Genomic DNA, 6,114 nt, shown 5'->3' on the forward strand with positions numbered 1-6,114 from the left:
CAAGTTACCAAACTAAAAAAAATAAAATGATAAGATAAAACCAACAAATAATAATAATAATAATAATGAAACAAAAGTAGTTAACATGATGACAAAATAAATATTTTGAAAAAAAAATGGGTGGAGGAAGAGAGGAGGTTTGGGAGAAGACAATTTTAATTGGGTTTGATGGGTTATACAATAATACCCATTTATTAAATGGGTATTATTGAATAATTCATTTATACCCATATACAAAAATTTAAAATACATATACCCATCTATTCATGGACGGATATGGATAAATTTAATTAAATGGGTTTGTTTGCCACCTATAGTCCTGACTTTCCTTGAGATTTGTTCTAGCTAGAGAGTTTACCTTTCCATCTTTTTGTTACTATATTCAGATATTATTATTGTGCTACCCTACTGCAGTCGAATCTTGTTTCTCTTATGCGCAGAAATTTCATCCCATTTATGAGAACCGAGTTCAATTTGTACAAATAGATTTACTGCAGTAATACTAGAGAGGGACTGTGCTTAATCAAAGAGCTGGAATGAATGACAAATATTGATTGATAAAATTCTCCATTGTAAATTTGACAAAGATCAAGACAAGACAGAAAACAAGAAATTCTTAATTGTGTTCTATATGCATTTCTAGTATGCTAGTCAAAAATAACAAAAAAAGAAAAAGAAAAATCTCTTCCAGATCAAGGTGGTCCAGGACTTATTTTGACGCCTTAAAACAGTTCTGTGGGATCATTTCTACACCAAATATTTCTCCCCTTCTTCCCTCTAATTCTTTTAGGATTTGAGCATTATTCATTTGGCACATTAGAAAGATTTTTCTTATAAAAAGAACTCTTTTAAACAGTTCGAGCATTTTACAGTCTCCTTGATGTTCTATGATTCGCTAATTTTTTTGGCTAAATTTATTCATTAATAAACCAAACTTGTTTCCGAGCGTTTTGGGCATTTGTTAGAGCCTGGTCTATTTCCATTTTTTTTTTTGTCCAAAGTAAACTTTAAGCCTTATAAGAGAAAAAGGTAAAAAGAGGACTAAGGCTCCATTTGATAACACTGAATTTGAATTCTGAATTCTGAATTCTGAAATAATTAATTTGCTGAATTTTAAGCACTGAAAAGAGATATATGAATGTCTGAATCTTAATGCTGAATCTATTTATACTGTTTGATAAATATTCATAACTTAATGCTTAATAAGCTAAATTGTACAATTTTGCCCTTCTATCTTTTAATCCAAAAAGAAAATAGAACCTATGATTTAATTAGCTTAAAATTGTTAGGTATGAAAAAGACAATATTTATTTTTAAATCAAATTAATATAAAAGAAGAAATATATTATGCAAAACATTAAAAGAAACATTACAATCCAATAATTCATATAACATATAAATTCGACCTAAAAAATTTAGAAATGATTGTTTGAATAGAGAATATCATATTGTTTTGTTTAATTAGATAAGGATTTTGAATAGAGAATATTAGGTTGTTTAATTAGATAAGAATTTTGAATGTAATTAACAAACAGGGATAGATTTGGTAGATAAGCTGAAGTAGATGAAGTAAATCTCTTGATTCTTATCAAATTAAGCACTCAGTTACGATTCTTGTGCTGAAAAAAATACATACAAATTCAGCACCACTTAATAAGTTCAACAGGTGAATTATTATTTATCAAACACCCAAAACCTCTTAATGTCTGAATGAATTCAGTTTCAGCACTTTTTTATGTTATCAAACAGACACTTAAATATTGAACTAAAACCTCACAATTGCCTAGTTACTTTTCCTGTCGACTGAGTTGGGTTTTGGGAATGATATCAAAAGAAAAGTTTGTTGGGTAAAAAAATGAGAAGAAAAGAAAAGTTGTAGAGTTATACTGTCATAATCTTATTTTTCCTACTTAAAAACTAGAATAGCTAAAAATAAAGCAATTTTGAGTTTTACTGTTGATCCGTGACGCTCAATGACCGGAAATGGAATGCTTTTTCCACATTTCATTTTGGGTAAAATACAAAAAAAAACTCCCTGTGGTTTGACAAATGTTTAATTTAATTTCCTCTAGTTTGAAAATCTATACTATAACTCCCTGTAGTTTCGAATAAATCAAAAATTGGATAGAAAGCATTAAATCTAATGGTTGTACGTGAAATGTCAATATTGCCCGTACTATACGTGAAATACTTTCCATTCAATTTTCAATTTAATTGAAACCGTAGGGAAATATATTGTAGTTTATCAAATTAGAAGGATTTAAATTGAATATTTGGCAAAGTTCATTTATATAGGGGCAATATAAACATTTCACATATAACTGTTAGATTGGATGCTCTCTGTCCAATTTTCAATTTAATTGAAAACACAGAGAGCTATAATATAGATTTTCAAATTAGAGGGACTTAAATTGAACATTTGACAAACCACAACAAATTTTTTTTGGTATTTTACCCTTTCATTTTCAATCAGACATTGGCACTAAGGAGGGGTAAGTGAGGATCAATAGACATATCAATGACAGTTCTTAGATTTTACCAATTAGATAGAAAATTATTACTATTGAAATTCTTATGCATTGAAGTCATCAATGTCAAAAAAAAGATGTGTACACCAAGAATGTACTAGGAAAGAGTAGTCGTTACATTTCAGTGTTGGTTCCCTCTTAAATGAAAGAAATTAATAGCATTGCATTAATGGGCACCAAAATTGGTTATGGACTATGGAGAACTCAACTAATATGTTGTGTTGTCTTGTTGTGCTTTAAATGTTTCTCCCTTTTGTAGTCATTCAGGACCCCCATATGAGACCCTGATTTAAATATTTTGGCTGAGAAATGAACAGCCAACCAATTTTTTACACAAATTATGGGTTACAGGTGGTCAGAAAAGCAATGCTTTAAAGACCGGCAGATTGAGTTACAACGCTTCGAATCTTCTGTCCCCAAAATAGTTTCTTTCCTTTATTTATATAACTGTCACGTGTCTTTAATCTTTTGTTAACCCAAACTCAAGTAAATAGTTTACCCAAACTCAAATAAATTTTAGATTAAATAACTATTTCTTGCAAACAAGTGAATTATTGGAATAACTAAAATTTAATTATAAACAAGAAAAGAAAATATTACCCGTGACAATTGCGTTGAACACAACATACGTTGGCTATTTGGTTCCCATATGTTTAAACCATCTCTACTACCAGTAGGACCTTCATGCACATGCTTAAAAATAAAAAATATAAATGAATAATTATATCATCAAGACTCAAAAAAAATTATATCAACATAATATCTAATTAAAAGCTTGCTTTTCATGCAAACAAACCCATGGTTTATTTGAGTTTGGTTAACAAAAGGTTAGAGACATGTGGCAGCTGTATAAATAAGGAACAGAAGGGACAGAGACTATTTTGAGAACAAATGATTCGAAGCCCCCTTACAACGGGGCTAACGGTATAAAGCTAACTCTCGTAAATGACACATAGATTGTTTCTCAGGCTTACCTAGCTAGGAAATAAACCTGTTTGGAATGCGATTTTTTGCAGAAATATTTTTTTTGTATACTTCATATACGTCAAATTGCTATAATATATTTTTCTACTAAAATTGCTAAAAATAGCAATCCAAATGTGGGGCAGCCAGATCCCCTCTCCCCTGGAAAATTTTATCCCTTCATTGGCCAATCATTGGTTGTTTGTCTAGATTAGGATGGGTGGACATCAAAATGTTCTGAATGATTCCTGTGTGGATATAATACTAAATTAAAATAATATTGTGAGATGTATACACGTTTTCAAATGAGCTTTAAGCGAATGTTTTTATACCAAGTCGGTGAGTAGATTGGATGAGTTTCTATTTCATGGTTCAACCGATTTATCGTCTAAAATAATGTTTACTTTTTTATTTGCTTTTATATTAATGATTTGGATACTTGTAAAATATTAAATAAAAGAAGTGACAACAGGCTCAATTGTCCACCAGTTCAATTTCAACCATCAAATTCTTTTGTTGTTTTTGACCGATTCAATCAATTTTTTATTGAGTTTGGCCCATTTTTAAAATTTTTGAAATCTATTAGACCAATACCATAGCTACTGCATGGTCAATCAATCAAATCAATCGGTTTGGTCTAATTTTCAAAACACAAGCACAGAACAACAGAAGCACTGAGCTTTAGTTCAGTGGCTATCATCTCGCCTGGTGGGATGGGAGGTCAGGGGTTCAATCCTTGCCTCCCACTAAATTGTTTGTCTGTTATGGGCAACTCAATTGATTTCAGCAAACCTCCTTAGGAGCTGGTGTCCAGTGTCTGCAAGGGTTCGAGTTCTGTGATTATCGTGTTTGGAGGAATGGGACCTCTCCTCTCGGGCCGGACTGGGATCAGTCAGGCCCCGTAAGAATTGATCCGGACACCAACTCTATCAACAAAAAAAAAAAAAAAAGCACAGAACAACAGTATGTTTTTCATTGTTTACACAACTTTTTTTTTTTTGTGGGGGTTGGGGGTTTTAGGGGGAGGGGAGGGGGGTTGGGATTTGGGGACATTTGCGTAATAATTCTGAATCCTGTCCATGCCACTTAGATCTTTTTTTAGATCTTTTTTTAAATCTTAGCATTGGCCCTTTTTTTTTTCTTCTCTCTCCACCTTTTCTCTGATGTTCTTTGTTTTCCTCTTCTGTTCCCCCTTTCTTTTTGGTTTCTGAATCTCTTGGTTCTTCTCCTTCCAAGAAACCTTAGCCACTATTGTTAGTGGTGGCAACCAGGATAAAACCATAACCTTTTTAGTTTTTGCAAAACCCAAGGCATGTCTAACTCCTCCTTTTTGCATGGATAAATCCACCTCAATTTTATCACAACCAACACCAAATTCACAATAATTACACGACAATACTTCATAAAAAAAAAAAAAATCATTAACTTGTTTGAAAGCCTTGACCTTTGTAATAATATCATGGGGTACCTTCATGGATTTCACCAATTCCCACTTTGTACTCCAAAGTTTTCAGTTAAAAACAATTCAAACTCTATTCTTTTAGCTTGTTCAACTTAACATTTGCTAACCATTTTAATGAAAATAACCAAGGCTAAACATGACACTAGCATTTCACATATCTGCTGTACTTAGAAGAAAATTAAATTAAGGTTTGCATGTTGTGATTAAAATTGAGATGATTAACTAAGTGTGCATGTTATAATTTAAATCAAGATCGACAACATCAGCAGAAAAAACAATTTACAATAAAAAAATAAAAATAAAACCAAAAAAGTCAATTAATTGCTCAAAGAATTCCTCTTAATTCTCCCTGGAAGGTGCATGAGAGAAACAAGACGTATTCGGTTCGGCCTATCTAAAATGAGTTTGTTTAAGTGGATTTAACCGCTGAAATGAGATTCTGACCGGTTCAAGAAAGAAGATAAGATTAATACAGCCATCCAATTCAATGTCCATTACAATTCTCTGTAGAAAGTAGGGTTTCGGTTTCGTTGAATTCTGACCTGGGCATCGGAGCTTTTCTCACAACGAAGTCCATTTCTTTTCACAAGTCATTTTCAAGCGGAAAGTCGGATAACAACCAAAAGGTTCTAGCCATTTGTTTCCCATCAAACATTTTTGACCCGCCATGGCTTCTTTCACATATATACACATTGCGAACTGACGACATCTCCAAGAGAACTAAAGGCTGAGTTGGTTGCGTGGTGCCCTATCTGACAAAGAAGCGGTACTATCCCATATTTCAAAGTTATTAAATCCGATCCAGTAAGGAACCGACAGAGGGGATTAGGTTAATGGGTCATTGGTTCAATTAATGAATTACTGGTTGAACCGATGAGTACTAATTTAGTATTTATAAATATAAAATAGTAATTTTAATACGCGCAGAATATCTAATAAAGTGCTTTTAGATACTAATTAATGTACTTAGAAGATTTAATAGAAGATTTAATTTCATTTTATCGTACTTATTCCTAAAAAATAATATAGTCAAATATGAAATAAAATTGTGTCTCCTGTTTTAAAATAATATAACATTAATTTTTCATTATTTTATTTTTATTTAAAAATAAAATAAGTTTTTAACTGCTCAAATATTGTCAATTTGAAAGTTAAAAGGAT

This window comes from Coffea arabica, chromosome 6c, assembly GCF_036785885.1.
Source record: "Coffea arabica cultivar ET-39 chromosome 6c, Coffea Arabica ET-39 HiFi, whole genome shotgun sequence".
Taxonomy (NCBI): Eukaryota; Viridiplantae; Streptophyta; class Magnoliopsida; order Gentianales; family Rubiaceae; genus Coffea; species Coffea arabica.